The sequence below is a fragment of the Staurois parvus genome, unplaced genomic scaffold, assembly GCF_062004578.1.
Source record: "Staurois parvus isolate SC_StPar_1 unplaced genomic scaffold, SC_StPar_1.0 ptg000536l, whole genome shotgun sequence".
In the NCBI taxonomy this organism is placed as follows: Eukaryota; Metazoa; Chordata; class Amphibia; order Anura; family Ranidae; genus Staurois; species Staurois parvus.
In genome coordinates, this window is record NW_028318332.1 from 909,703 (window position 1) to 926,242 (window position 16,540).

The window sequence follows — 16,540 nt, forward strand, 5'->3', positions numbered from 1 at the left end:
TTCTTCTTCTTTTTATTTTGTTGTTCTAATCCTACACACCACTATATTTCTAAAGAGCCGATGCACAGCACAGACACCTCTTCAGTAATGAGCTGCTACTACCCAGGCTCAGAACGCTCATTTTCAGGCCAGATATACCTTGTATTATGCTCATGATCACCAAGCAAATACACCATAAGCTACTTTACAATGTACAATGAGCTATGTTATGAATGTTGCAACCAATTTCATATTTTGTACTGTTACTAATGCACAAATCGCCAGTATTCTTTCTCTTGATTTTTGATTATTGTATTGATCAAAACCCAATAAATATTTCTTTTAAAAAAAAAAGTAAAAAAGAAAAAAAAAATTAACAAAGTGCAAGCAACTGGGAACAGCAGCAATTCAGACACAAAGTGGTAGGCCACGTAAAATGACAGAGCAGAATTAGCGCGTGCTGAAGCGCACAGTGCGCAGAAGTCGCCAACTGTCTGCAGAGTCAATAGCTAAAGACCTCCAAACTTCATGTGGCCTTCAGATTAGCACAACAACAGTGTGTAGAGAGCTCCATGGAATGGGTTTCCATGGCGGAGCAGCTGCATCCAAGCCTTACATCACCAAGTGCAATGCAAAGCGTCGGATGCAGTGGTGTAAAGCACAGTGGACTCTAGAGCAGTGGAGACGTGTTCTCTGGAGTGACGAATCACACTTCTCTGTCTGGCAATCTGATGAACGTGTCTGGGTTTGATGGTTGCTATGATAAAGGCACTTGCCTGACTACATTGTGCCAAGTGTCTAGTTTGGTGGAGGCGTCAACGTAAAAGACATTTTGGACAATTTCATGCTCCCAACTTTGTGGGAAGAGTTTGGGATGGCCCCTTCCTGTTCCAACATGACTGCGCACCAGTGCACAAAGCAAGGTCTATAAAGACATGGAGGAGTGAGTTTGGGGTGAAGGAACTTGACTGGCCTGCACAGAGTCCTGACCTCAACCCCATAGAACACCTTTGGGATGAATTATAGTGGAGACTGCGAGCCAGGCCTTCCCGTCTGACATCAGTGCCTGACCTCACAAATGGGCTTCTAGAAGAATGGTCAAACATTCCCATAGACACACTCCTAAACCTTGTGGACAGCCTTCCCAGAAGAGTTGAAGCTGTTATAGCTGCAAAGGGTGGGCCAACTCAATATTGAACCCTACGGACTAAGACTCAGATGCCATTAAAGTTCACGTGCATGTAAAGGCAGGCATCCCAATACTTTTGACAGTATAGTGCGTGTGTTTTTTTTTTTTTTTTTGTGTGTATACACTTATATACTGACATATTGGTATACTATACACTCTTACTTCAAATGCTCTTGCTATAGCAAGGTAGAATGGATGCGTACAGTAAGATAAGCCATGTATAGGTTGTTAGAGCAGACAATAATCTATTCATCCACACTACAGTACAAAGTAAGTCTTGTACAGTTTGCTCTTGTATGAAGTGATTGTGTGCTCCACTGCCCAATTTTCCCTTTTAGATGCTACATAAACCATTTTAATTAATACTATGTCACCAAAAGAGATCGACATAGCCAATTGAATTGTGCCAAGATAGAGTCTTTTGATGAAAACATATCTTTATTGATTGCAGAAGAAGAAAATCATTCTTAAAATGAAATCCTGAGAAAAATCATATCCCTGAGAGAAAATTTCTGAGTGGCAGGCTAAGATTAACATCATAAAATTGAATTTGTGCTGCAAAGCTTTGATGTAATCAGCAGCTGGGAGATGGTATTGCCCTTGCCGTGCTCTCTTTGATTGTGGTGAATTATTGTGCGGAATGAAATAAATGTTTCTTGTGTCATTCCTTCTAGAAACACAAAGCCAAGGGCTACAAGACAGTTGTTTTTATAAAACATGAAATTGGTTGTATTGCATTTATCATTTCACATCGTTGTACTTTTCTCTAAACTCTTGTAATGTCATGATTATGAGTTGAATACAATTTACTTTCTAGTGTCTCAAATGGGCTTAAAGAAAGAATATACACTTTGTGTAAGTACTATAGCCATTGAAAGGGTGATTCACCACTGAAAAGCATTTGAAAGCATTGGACGTTGAAGGGTTTCTCTTTTTGAAAAAATATTTTATACAGGAATTCCATCTGTGGATGGCTGTATTATACAAAACAGGAGTTTTTCAGCTTTTTCGTTGCACCAGCCAGCTGCATGAGGTCCAGGCTACTTATTTAACCTATTAACAGGGTCTTTTTTTCAGCGGGAACACGGTGATACACAGTTCTGGAACCTCCAGCACTGAATGTATGTGTATTGGTCAATGGTTGCTGAGGCATGCTGGATGGTCTATTGACGGTGGCTACTAGAGGGTCCATTGTTGCTGACAGGGGGTCTAGTCTTGCTGGGGTGGGTCTATTGTTGCTAGTGGGAGATCTATTGTTGCTGGGGAAGATCTATATTTACAGGGGGTGATCTATTATTGCACATGGGGTCTATGGTTGTGGTCTGCAGGGGATCTAGTTTACTGCATTACTTTTTATCATTAACAAATTCCATACAAATGATTTGGCACCAAAAAATGATACTTGGTTTAAGAGGTGACTCACAGGAAGGTTAAGAAATTTGTGGGGGGGGGTCTCAAGGGGTGGCTTAAGGGAGGGGAGAGTACCTGCACCTTTGGGATTGTACACCCCATTAGCACCCATCAAACTGTAAGAACATACCTAATTAACAAAGTAACACATGACCAGGGGCGGACTGACCATTTAGAAACTCAGCACTGCCCGAGGGCCTGGGGTCAGTAGGGGGCCCCATGAGATGCCCCTGATACCTTTTTCATAGGCTTTTTTGAGTTTGGGCAAGGACACAGGGGGCGCCATGATCCCCTATTACCCGAGGGCCCCAGGAGCCAGTCAGTCCGCCTTTGCACATGACAAGAATTGTAAAAAAGTTTAGGCAGCGGCCCCTTTATTTGGTTTAAATCCATTTTAATTATAAAAGGAACTTTAACCTTTAATACCAAACAGAACCGCTGTTACATAGTTACATAATTGGTAGGGCTAAATAAAGATATCAGTCCATCAAATTCAACCTGTGTCGGTGTGGTAAGCATTAACAAACCAACATGCTTAGTAGATGTGAACACACCGGAAATTTTCAGTTGTTTCATTTTGGATGCATTTGTTCATTAAAGAATTTTGTTTTGTCATATGCGTTATGTTGAACCTGTTTGTTTTTGGAATTCATTCTGTATATTCGGCATGTGTTTCATGGATTTGGTGGTCCAAGTGGCTTAAAAGAAATTCTAGTCTTACACACCAAAAGGAATGGCATGAGCTGCTTGGCCAATATTGACTGGCGTCATGTATATCCGATAGGAATGAAATTCAGATCAGTTTGTTATACAAATCCAAATTATCGAGCAAACCCAAATATTTTATCGGATTATTTGATGTCATCTGAATGAAACAAAAGTTAATTTTGTTCCAACTATTTTCCATTTGGAGATTCATATACATCTGAATCCCAAAAAATGGAATTGGCATTCAAAAAAAAAATGCTAATGTCTAATGCTTAGTTGCTAAGACTCAAGCAGCAATATCTTATACCATATCTTATATTCCAAATAGCAGTTTACCAACCACTGTCCACACACAAAATGGGTGATGTTACTAAAAGCCAGGCTACCAATCTGGCCCCACCATACCACTACTGCTTAAACAATCAGTCTTTACAATCCAGTATTGAAGATGCCCTTACCAATATATGAGAAAGTGTACCAAAACCATACCTCCCAAATTTCTAAAATTAGAAAGAGCTACACCTTTTAGCATACAGTAGGCAGCAAAGGACACAAAGGACACAAAGCAAAGGATCTCAAAGATCTAATATGCAGAAAATGATTGGCTAGACAACACAAGTACTTTTTGCTTGCCTCTACTTTTTATTTATATTGGGAGTTCAGAATAACAAACACAGTAATCTAGAGACTGGCTAAAAAGTTATGTGCATCATAACATTTTTGGCAATAAAATAGTCAATTTTGCATAAAAATGTACACATCAGTCCAAAAAGAGAGACAACTGAGGCGCATGAGGGACAGAGGAATTTGGTCTCAAAGGCAGGACAGCTGGGAGCTCTGCCAAAACTCTGCTAAAGAGACCTCTGATGGAACTCTCCAGTTCACAATAGAGAAAACGAGGAGTCACCACTACAGAATATTGATCAGCATATCAATCAATTCACATTTTACTACAATTTTTCTATGAACAGAAGTACTGGCATAAAAAGCCACTTGATTGTGGACAGAACAGTTACCATTTTATTTAGAATGTCTAAGATTTTGTATCTACACAAATGATTTCTTTCCAGGTGAAAAACAAGGATATCCGACGCAGCTCACAAATAAGGAATATGGTCAACCAGCCATTCAAATACATACCCCATATACTCTGCAAGAGAGTTGGAATTTTAAGTGCAGGAAAAATAAAATCATCTACGCTAAAAAACATAGGAATGACTGACTATTCATGCATTTGATTTCTTTTTTTAATAAATATAAAAGGCAGAGGCATGTGTAATAAATGCAAAGAGCAGGATGGATATATAGAGCAGGAAACCCTCGTACCCAAACACTGAATGGAGGCCTCATGCATTCTCAATGTAATAACTGCATATCCTGCATCATTAACATCTTTTAAGGACAGATTTAAATGAAAGTAGAACTTTTTGGATAGAGCAAGGGAGGATTATAACCCCTGTCAGTTTATTTTTTGCCATCTGTGTCCCATTGGGGAGATTTACCTTCACTTCCTGTCCCATATCTGAACAGGAAGTAAGAGAATTTCCCTACAAATTAAGAGAACTAAAGTCCCTACTGGAAAATGTCCCCTCTGTTACTTTTCTGGGGACAACCCAAAATTTGTGATTTTTTTTTTTTTTTTTTACTTTTTTTTTTCAATGATAAAATTAAACATGACAAATAGAGAGGGTGAATCTCTTTAATAGAGGAACAGACAGTATTTTAATCCCTCTCAACTCTATTCAAAACATTAATTACACTTCAGGATTCTGAGTAAGGAAAGCCATCTATGTGTGACAGAAAAAAAGTGGAAGCTTTGTGAATAGTTAGCTGAATTAGCTCTGCTGAGCTTGCCCAAGAAATGATGAGATAACCACCTATCTTGCTAATCAGATTCTGCAAACACTTCTGTCCAGCAAGTTAACACCTTACCTCAACTATCCAGACTGAACTGAGAGGGAATGCAGTTTTATGGTGTTCTATATGCAGAAGAAAAGATTGATTCCATAGCAGTAGTGATATTACGTGACATGTTGATTGCAATTAGTGACTCCATGGCAGTATGTAAACAGTGCAGCTAAAGTCCTTTTAGGAACTGTTTGACCAAAAGTGAGAATTCTATGCAAAGGCATTGTGTACCTTTCTAAAAAGGAAACTACTGCCTACAGTTTTGATGAATGAGTGTGGAAACAACCACTTTGATACATTGCATAAAAAGGGCAAAAGAGTTCTGCCCTGTCCTCAAAGGGATAAATAACCAGTGGCATAGATAATGCTGGTTGTTTAAGCAAGATAATTAAATATCATATCAGAAATAACTGCAAACAAACATATTTATGTGAAAGTGGAGCTCCAGTCAAAACATAAAAAAATAAAAAGTCAGCATCTACAAAATACTCACCTGTCCTTTGTTCCAGCATTGCCCTCACCGTAATTGGGTTTCCAAGGGCCAGCATCTTCAGTGTGGGCACCCAGCTGTGACAGCTTGTGGCTTCACATCCAGGTGCCCACTGCACATGCATGAGTAACGCTGCACATTGTCAATGGTCATGTAGTTTTCTGGTACCTGTCACGTATCCCAGAACACTACGGGGAGGGAGGGGGAGGACAACTTCCGCTTTTGATCGCCTAGGTGGTCACAGCAGAAGTGGGAGCAGGTACCTGTCAAAATTGGGTACCTGCTCCTCAAAGATGCCAATCCTTAACAGAGCGGGGGATGAGACCTTACAGCGGAGCTTTCCCCTTTAGGTGGAGCTCCACTTTAAGGACATTGTAGGCTAGGGGTATCCAACCATTTGACTTTCCTGGGCATTATTGGAAGAAAAGGAATTGTCTTGGGCCACACATAAAATACACTAACAATAAGGATAGCTGATTAGCAGAAAAAGTCGGGCAGATCACAAGTTAATGATCACTGATATAGATCATGTACCTATCTGAGTAATTAAACTTCACAAATATTTTCTTTAATATTTTTTATAATAAAACTAAAAGAGGGCAAAATAAAAATAGTGCAATATGTGACACTGTTTTTGATAAGCTAACACATCAATATCAGGTTGGATGGATGTAGTAGAAATTCTCAGTTCTCAAGGTGCTCATCAGATCATTTGCCCTGTGTGTGCTTTATCCTTGAAAAATGTTGCTCACAAATCTAGGTGCTGCCGAAAACTGATGGCTTGAATAACTTTTTTTTTTTTCTACAAAAGGTGAACTTATCCTTTAAATGTGGAGCAAGGCAGAACTGTGGTTCATCAGCCAAAGGGATATGATATGTCGCATTCAGGACTGACCATTTCGAAACTCGGGCACTGCCCAAGGGCCCGGGGTCAGTAGGGGGCCCCATGAGATGCCCTTGTTACCTTTTTCATAGGCTTTTTTGAGTTTGGGCAAGGACACAGGGGCCCCATGATCCCCTGTTGCCCGGGGGCCCCATGAGTTGTCAGTCTGCCCCTTGTCGCATTAACCATCAAACTGGAAGACCAGGGAGTTTCAAGCTCCTAACCAAAAGTAGAGAACACAGGGCCTCTGGACCAAATGATCCAATCACAAAAATGATCTAAAGTTAAGTACAGTATATCAATGAGAATAGACTATCTTAAATTAGATAAATAAAGAACAAGAACGCTAAGGGTGAATTAACGTATAATGGAGAGCTTTACTGCTTCAGCAGCTGTCCATTCCTGGCTGTGGTAGGTAGCAGTGTGGTGCGCAATCAACACATCCCACGACTCCCTTTTTTTTTGTACAAACTTTATGTTAAGTGTACAAAACATATACTTAATTCATGGTAATGTACCGCAGCGTGATTCCCTACAGTGCCGTAAATTGCCATGCAATTTAGCTTGTATGCAAAAAAGCATGTCTGCATTTCATCGCAGCACTCTGCAGCACAGCCATAGTCTGTGTTGCAGTGTGAAAGGGTCACATAGGAGACAATTGCTGCCTGTGTGTCCCCGCAGTGAAAGATGTTCTACAGTGCAGTAAACCGTCTGTCACTGCACGGTGTCAATTACCCCTTAGGAACTGACAAATGATTAAATTAATTGGATTCTTCAGGGATCACAGCTAGAGGTGATAACCTAAATAACCAAAAGAAGGAAGTATAAAAGGGGGGGAGGATTCTTCCCTTCACAAATTTATTTTGAAATTGATACAGTACAACACCAGGCAATTCATTTACAGACGTAAAACAGACAACCCATAAACAGCCTATTTTCTAAAAAGGAAGTAAATAAAACCCTCAGAAAAGCCAATCATGACCAGACCAGTGTTTTGTAGAGCAGATTTATGCAGCAGAAATGCACCGTGATTTACTAAAAGAAAAGTAGAGCCTAGGTTGCCTAGGTTCACACTGAGTTGCATATGAATTTCACAGGAATGCGCACTGCATTCCTGTGCAATTCACATGCGTTTCAGTGCAGTGCGATTTGAGCCCATTCATTTTGAATGGGCTCAGATCACATCACATTGAATCAAAGTAGTGCATGCTCTACTTTTAGAAATGCACCACAGCCAGATCACATAGTACTTTTGTACCGTGCGATCCGGTGAAGGCAAATGCACTGCTATGGCGACCTGGGTTTGGGATGCCATTAACATTGGACTGACACCCACTCCAGATCGCAAGGGCAGTGCATTTTGAATGTGGTGCAGGAAAAGTGCACAGATTGTGGATATCTTGCACTGCGTTCTACTGTAAACCGGGATTTGAAGGAGAAGATACTGACACTGAGACTGGTGCAGATGGGACAGACAGGGCAGAGTGAAGTCTGTGTACGTTCCCAGTCCCCAGAGCCTTTACCCACCAGTTGGGGAGGCGTCGAGCTGTCAGGCAAGGGTAGCAGCTTCAGAGCCACTGCCTGCCTTGCAGTGGCACTGTGGACATCTGATGAAGAGTAGGCCTCCTCAACCTGCGTATTCTTGCATAGTACCCCTCCCCTGTGGTCCTTCTCTTTTTGTCTCCAAGTCCTTATCACCACCAAAAGCGGGATGTAATGCTCAGACACTTCTGATCCAGCCTCACCATCTTCTACATCTGCCTGGTGGCTCCTTGGAAAGCGATGTGCTGAAGCGCGGTAGACATCTTGACCACACAGTACTACAATGCCTCATTGCCCCCTGGACACAGATGACGGTCCTGATATTGCTCCTACAGGTAGATGAAACGTTTCCTGTTTGACCTCAGGTACGCTACTATTCAGTGGCCAAGGTAGCCCTAGCACTTCAGAAATGAGAAGCAGAATACAGGCCCAGGGCTCACAGATGGAGATGATAAAGCAGCTGTTACAGTGATAAAATAAATAAATAAATGGCCTAATAAAATGTCTGAGCCAGTCCTCCCTCCAGGGGAGTTAGTCGTCTGAAGGAGTTCATGTAGATGATCCATTTGTGACTTGGAGCTTGTCAAAACAACCAAAAGGAAGGCTTAAGATAACCCAGAGGTGAGTCCAGAGGACCATCCTGAGGTAAAAGCTGACTCCGCCCAGTGACAGGAGAGGATATACAGGTGAAAGGTTACACTCATTGGATAGATGTTTCCCGCCAAAAGATGTGCCACCAATCCAGTGCTCAGCAGCTGAGGTAAATCTTCCTAGCAACAGCAGGCAGCTTGTCACCTGAAACACAAAACAGAAAGAACCAGCAAAGCAGCCATAGAGAGCTACAGTACATACATAACGACCGTCACAGCCCTCTAATATCATTAAAATGTGTTTAAAAAACAAATGGGTGATAAGGGTGACAATTCAAGGGGGCCACTTCTCTATTATTTTCTTTTGTGGCCCTAACATTCTCTGAGAAAAAAATCCTGGCCTGTTAGTATTTCTGGCATGAGTAAGAGGTACACCTTTGTATGTAGTCATCCCCCAGTTGAGCGAACCACAAAGAATTCATCCATGTAAAACTATTGGTTAAACCCACAAGTTCTTTTATCACCACTACTTTACCTTTAAAAATAACAAATGTATTTTGAGTTTAGATAAAAGATTTGGTGTAATGTACAACTTATGGTAGGTAAATATTGCAGGGGAGGGAGCTTCAGCACACAGCCTGTGATTGACAGCCTCAGCTGTGCTCCTGTGTGATGTGTGTAGGGGGGTGTGTCCCTTCCCTCCAATCAGCTCCCAGAGCTCTCGTTACTGAGCTCTGCAGTGTGTGATTTCAGCTCTTCGTCCCCTTTCTTTCTGACAGCTCCGACAAGCTTTATAAATTCTGGGCTTTGATTTTCTATAGAGAAGAGAAGACTTCAGATAAACAGGTACAAGGTACCTTATGTAGGAGGATTTGCTTAATCTCTGGGTGTCACCTGAGGCCAGTTACTTCACTGGGTATATATATAAGTGTGTACAACCACTTTAAATATATATTTTTTTAAACCAGAGTGTCATTTTAAACCTAATGGTATAACACTAAATCAATTCTCTGCTATGATTAGACCTCTTTTAGGTGTTGAAGGGACTTTAGCACAAATGCTGTATGGTAAATATAGCCACATACAGTATACAGTATAGAATTTGGGATTAAGAATATGAGAGCTTCAGTAAATTATATTTTTGTGTGTCGGAATGGACAGTAAGATTCTCATTTTGTGATTAAGAAATGATAAGCAATATTCTAGGACAATGAATAATGTTTTCCCATACCTAACTATCATACCAAATGGCTCACATCTGTCTTTTAACTTTACCTGGTTTCATGGAGACAAGTTTGGCAATAGGGGGGTAGAGCTGGTCCTCCTGTACCAGACCTAGGCACCATCAGTTCAGTAGGGTAAGGGATTCTTTAAATGCCTTTGACTGAATGCACAGTAATCCCATGGGACATGGCACCTAGGAATTAAAGGAGAAGTATGGCCAAAGCTGTCTTGCTATGCTTCTCCTGTAGGTCACAGGAGTGCACTTAGTTTTGAAATTCCTCCACCCAGAATAGCGGACTAAAGCTGTCAGCACGGAGTCGGTTCAAGCTCTACAGGGATCCTGACAATAATGTCAGGATCCACCCAGATGCCTGGCCAGCAGCTGGCTCAGCCTCTTAGCATGCCACTGAGAGCCTAAGCCAGCTGCTCCCACCCCAGGGGCGGACTGACAACTCATGGGGCCCCCAGACAATAGGGGATCATGGGGCCCGTGTCCTCTCCCACACTCAAACCACACCCAAAAAAAGCCTATGAAAGGTACCAGGGGCATCTCATGGGGCCCCCTACTTATCCTGGGCCCTCGGGCAGTGCCCGAGTGTTCGAATGGTCAGTCCACCCCTGTCCCACCCCCCACAGTCCGGATCTCTAATGAGCTCTGGAGGGGCAGAGCAGAGAGCCATTGACTGACACTGCTCACTGCAGACCAAGTGATCAGAGGTCTTTGATTGCTCAGTCCTCGGTGTAGAGGAGGCGGGGGACAGGTGCAGCATCAGATCAATGCTGAATCTATAAAGATGACTAAAAATTTTGAATTTTTTTGAAATCCTGCACTTCTATTTTAAATAAAAGTTCCCCAGACCCCATCAGCTTAGCAGCAGTGTCTGAGGACAGAAAGGGGACTATTTATTTATTTTCGTGGTCAGGCAGAGTAATCTTTCATGCTGCAACTACTGACAATTAGTTTTAATTGGCTGGGGAAGGCCCAAACTTTTATTTATTTGTCGGGATCTGCAGTACATACGAGTACCATGCCTGATCTCAAAAAATAATAAATAGTCCCTTCTCTATCCTTGACCACTGCTGCTGAACTGATGCAGCCCAGGGAACTTTGACTTAATTGCTGGGAGTCATGGCTGGCAGGTTACTGTGCATATGCAATAGGGTATTTAAAAGCATGGACAGTCAGGCGCAGGGGAAGGGGGAGGTGAGCACTGCCAGGCAGGCTATATGGGGCCCGGAGATTTCTAATGGTGACCCTGCATGGAAATGCCCTATATAGACTAAGGTTTAGAGAGTCTGCACAAGCAGCGTTTGCATTAATTATTGTTTGTTTACATTGTAGGTTATTGCTTTAATTATGTACTAATTGTGACTGTCTGGGCACAGTGTAAGTTATTTATTTTTGTAGGGTATTTAATATACAAGACTATTTTGTAAAGGTTCATCAGAAAAGTGAATTTTCATTTGTGTTGTGTCCTGGTCCCGTGCTGCTTTAGTAATAGCAGAGGTCTCAGACCTCACTATTCTGTCTGGCAGGGGTGGCTGTTTTGTCAGACTGTAGGCACACTTGCCTAACGGTGTATAAAACTGTACTCACATGTGCATTTAGGTGTGTTACCTGATTCCAGTTTTAGCCTAATTTTTAAACAATCTCATAGACAGAGAGTAATAGGGGGAAATTAGGAGAATGTGAAATACTTATAAAAAGGTAAAACAAGTATGGGATTTTGATTGGTAAGAGATTGTAACTATTAATAAGGTGGATGTCTGTATTGTGCATTTCAGAGTTTTTTGCAGCAGTTTAATAAACTATTCTTCTCTAATCAGCATTGGCAACAACCACAGTATGTGTACATTTGGCTCATGTCACTGTTAATATTGCTGTTATTGATTAACTAAGCCATAATTGTGTATTATCCATGCCAATCACACTGCTACTAGCATTGGGTCAGACTCTAAGCAATATATCAGATATAAATCACATAATGATACGCAGTAACCAGGACACAATATTGCTTCCCAGTAGTTGCCCTTTACCACCATCTCTCTGCCATGACATGCATACTATATGTGTGGTGGCAGCAGGAAGACTGAGATAAATTAGAAGAATGGAGAGAACTGGAAGGTCTATGGATGGGTTACACTAAGGAATGCTGTGATTTATAGCAGCAGTTAAAGTCCCTTACTCATGTCAGTTGGTGAGCTCTGATTATGTGAACAAAACAGCTGCTGCAACCATTTAAATGGTCCATGGCTATCTTGTTATTATTATTATTTAGGATTTATATAGCACCAACAGTTTGCAAAGCACTTTACAACATGAGGGCAGACAGTAGAGTTACAATACAATTCAGTATAGGAGGAATCAGAGGGCCCTGTTTGTTAGAACTTACCATCTAAAAGGAAAGGTCAAGAGATACAAAAGGTAATAACTGGGAAGGGTGAGCTGATGAAGAAAATAAAAGTACAATTATAAAGGTAGGAGCAGGACAGGCTTCTCTGAAAAAAAGGGTTTTCGGGAATCATCTAAATATAGACAGAGGAGGAGATAGTGGCACAGACTGGAGTAAGGAATTCCGTAGAATGAGAGAGGTTCGGGAAAAGTCCTGGAGGCGAACATGGGAGGAGGAAGCTAGAGAGCAGGAGGTTTTGGGAGGAACAAAGAGAACAATTTGATAAATAATGAAGTAGGCAAAGTTCTTATGTGGCGCTTGGGTTTCCTTTAAATTCAAGCAGAACATATTGGGGAAGGGGGGGTGGAATTCAGTGAAGCTGCTGTACTACTTTCTTGGCCATAGTCCACCTTGTTAAAATATTACGCCAAAATTCATAAAACATTTGCAACATTTTTGGTTCTGACAGTGATTCATGCACCAAATTCACGTAGTTCTAAAATGCTCCACTTTTACATTGTGGAGCAATGAATGTGCCAAATTCAAAATAAAATACCAACTGTTGTGAAATCGCTTGGTGTACAGAGAGAGAAACTGGTGCAGATAGATTTTCTGAAAGTGTCTTGCTTGCATTCTAGACAAGTACGTGAATTTGGCGCATTCTGTACCACATTTAGAATGAATTAGAGACACTTTTGCAAAATCTATCTGTGCCAATCATTAGGAATTCCAGAGATTGTTGGGTAGTGACATCAATAACCCTATAGATTTTGTGGCAACCCTTCTAATTCCAGTTCACCAAACCTTTTCCCACTGTGTAATTTCACATACCACTTTTTGGATTTTTTTTATTTGTTTTAACATTTTGGCAGGTAAATCTCCCAAGCAATATCTGGTCAGGCCTGCTCCCCCCTCCCTAGACAGGTTCTGATTGCTCTATATAGGTCTTTAATGAGACCTTATTTAGAATACTGTGGCCAATTCTGCAGACCTCACTTACAAAAAAATATTGATGAGAAAGAACAAGTCCAGAGACGGGCAACAAAAATGGTGAAAGGTCTGAGGGATAAAACTTAGGAGAAGCTTCAGAAACGTAATATGTACAGTCTGGAGGAAAGAAGGGAAAGGGAAGACATGACTGAAACCTTTAAATACATCAAGGGGGTGAATAAAGTTCAGGAGGGCAGTATTTTCAATATGAAGCCAAGATCAAGAACATGGGGACATGACCTCAAATTAGCAGAAAGAAAGAAAGTTCAAAATCAATCTTAAAAAGTATTATTTTACTGAAAGGGTAGTTGATGCTTGGAATAGACTTCCTGGAACGGTAGTAAAACAGTCACTAGTGAATGAATTCAAACATGCTTGTACCAAACATAGATCTAAAGTCAGACAAATAACAAAAACAAAAAAAGTATAAATACAAAAAAAAAAATTATATATATATGGCAGACTCAATGGACCACTTGGTCTTTTTTCTGCTGTCACTCTTTCGTGTTTTGTTTCTAGGCTTCTAAGTAATGTTGCCCACCCTAATACTACAGTGCCAGTCAGTACATGACATTCAGTGCAGGAGGGAGAAACAGGAAAGTCTCCATGAAAATTTTACCTACCATTAAAAGAATGAGTTGATAGGTATGCCATAATACAGTTGATGTCTCATTTGATGAACAAGGCTATGATGTCTTTGACTGATCTATATCAGTGTTCTGGTCAGCAATACTTGCTTGATTCTGCTAGATATACACTGCAAACCCCACAGCCCAGGTTGACTGACTACACTGTATATTATTGCTTCACTGAAAAATTTCTAAGGTGCGAAAAAGGGACACATTTCCACACAAACTATTTAGGCAATGGACAAATCCCCATCACGCCCTTAGTTACACAATTCATGGAGAATTCATACTGTGTTTAAAAATGCACTGGGAAGCTAGTAACCGGTAAAACTTGAATGGGGAAACCATCTAACCACAGATGGAAACTGCGGATGTGATTTGGAAATAATGAACCCCCCCCCCCGACTACAAAAGGTGGCATTTCCTAGTTTTATGATAATTTCCAGTCCACAATTCCTTCTCTTCAGTTTGAAGTGGGAGAAGGATTTAGGCCTAATATTTCAGAATGAGGAATGGGTGAGTGCAATTAAATACACCTATAGTGCTACTCGTTGTGCCACTCATTGGGAAAATGCTATAAAGATCCTACATTGGTGGTATACAATTCTATATAGATTGTCCAAAATGCTTCCTCTACTACCTTAAAGTTATTACGCAATTGCAGACACAGGTAAAATTGTTCATATTTTCTAGAAATCAGTGGTTTTCTTTTTTTTTTTATATCAACTACTGCTGGGATCCTAACTGCTGCATCTCCGCAGTTGACACTACTTGGTATATCTATAGACTGATTTGTAAAATATTATCGAAAAGTTGTTATGCATATCTTATTTGCAGCAAGGCTGACAATCGTGAACAATTGGAAACAGACAAGGGCCCCAAATATATCTGGAGTAATGCATAGAGTCCATCTACAATGTTCTTATGAATACTTTTTGTCATACAAAATTTTTATTTTTAATTAAAACATCTTTTTTTACTTTAGTGACATGTTAAAGTGTTACTAAACCCACAACAATAAAATCAGTCTGTGTATGCAGTATAGCATGCTTGTTTTACTCACTGTGGAACCTAAGGGGATAATCCTCTGCATTGTGTGAAAGGCTATTTGATATTTTCTTCTCTGTTCCTCTCCTTTTTCAAGCGACCACCTCTTATCTCCTGACAAGATGGACTGAACCATAGGCATTTTGCACATGCTCAGTTTGGTGTGTTTTGCTAGAGAGGTTTTTTTTTTTTGGGAGAATGCATGGGATCAGTTCAGGGCCAATCAACACTGTTCAGACAGAGGGTCAGGGGTTTTGCATCATTCTAGAGTGGAAAGAAAACCTCCTACAAGCTTTAGCTAGTGCTTGGCAGAACACTGATAGAAGCCACAAGTCTGCTCTAACTGCTGATGAGAAAATTTATTTAGCAGTTTATGTTTACTATAATAATTGCACTTCCATGTTCTGTATACTGTGGGAGATCAGATGTAGTGGATGCAGGGTCCTGGGTTTAGTAATACTTTAAGTAGTAAGAACTTTCACATTGTAGACTGGTTTTGTGGAAGCTAGGGGGTGTGCAATGATCTAGTATAGTCTTCAACAAAGTATTATACCATTTCCTCCTGAACCAAGACAGTTTCCTTCAAATTAGAGGCTCATGAATTTGTGTGTGTGTTGGGGGGGTTGGGATCATACATTAGATCTCTTTTTTGTGACCAGGCTCCATAGGTCTGTGGAATGAACTTGTAGGCAGGTGCAGTTTGTTCTCCATCCAGTAGGTGGCAATGTGCCATTGTACAAATAGAGTGAAAGCTTAGAGGAACTTTGATCCTCTACAGACTCTGTAGGTGTTTTACGCTGCAATCCCTTGTGACCTTTGGCAATGATCTTAGGTGGGCATTGCTAATAAACAGCACTACCCTGTTAAGTATGGTAGGGTTTAGAAGAATGGAGAGGATAAGGATGGGTTGTTAGGAAGAAAAAAGCATAAGGAGAGGTTCCCCCTTGAAGAGTGACAGAATAGGGACACAACTGTATGCTTTCACTATATGCTGGTCACCGTAGCTGACGCTGCAAACTTCTGTCAGCCAAGAAGAGCCGCTAGCACTGTGCCAGTGCTATGTGTCAGTGCTGTGCGTCAGTGCTGTGCGTCAGTGCTGTGCGTCAGTGCTGTGCGACAGTGCTGTGCATCAGTGTTGTGCGTCAGTGCTGTGCGACAGTGCTGTGCATCAATGTTGTGCGACAGTGCTGTGCGTCAGTGTTGTGCGACAGTGTTGTGTGTCAGTGCTGTGCGGCAGTGTTGTGAGTCAGTGCTGTGCGGCAGTGTTGTATGCCAGTGCTGTGTGCCAGTGTTGTGTGGCAGTGGGCATTAGACAGGTGTTAATGAGCTGGAGTGTGGGCGTTAGACGGGCGTTAATGAGCTGTAGTATAGGCGTTAATGAGCTGTAGTGTGGGCGTTAGACAGGCGTTAATGAGCTTTAGTATGGGTGTTAGACAGGCGTTAATGAGCTGTAGTGTAGGCGTTAGACAGGCGTTAATGAGCTTTAGTATGGGTGTTAGACAGGCGTTAATGAGCTGTAGTGTGGGCGTTAAACAGGTGTTAATGAGTTGTAGTGTGG

The 16,540-nt window shown here is 41.2% G+C and overlaps 1 protein-coding gene across 1 annotated transcript in view; it reads left to right on the top strand.

The window, feature by feature from the left end:
* Positions 1-16,540, top strand: part of WDR72 (WD repeat domain 72) — a 379,206-nt gene that overhangs the window by 6,405 nt on the left and 356,261 nt on the right. The window lies entirely within an intron of this gene.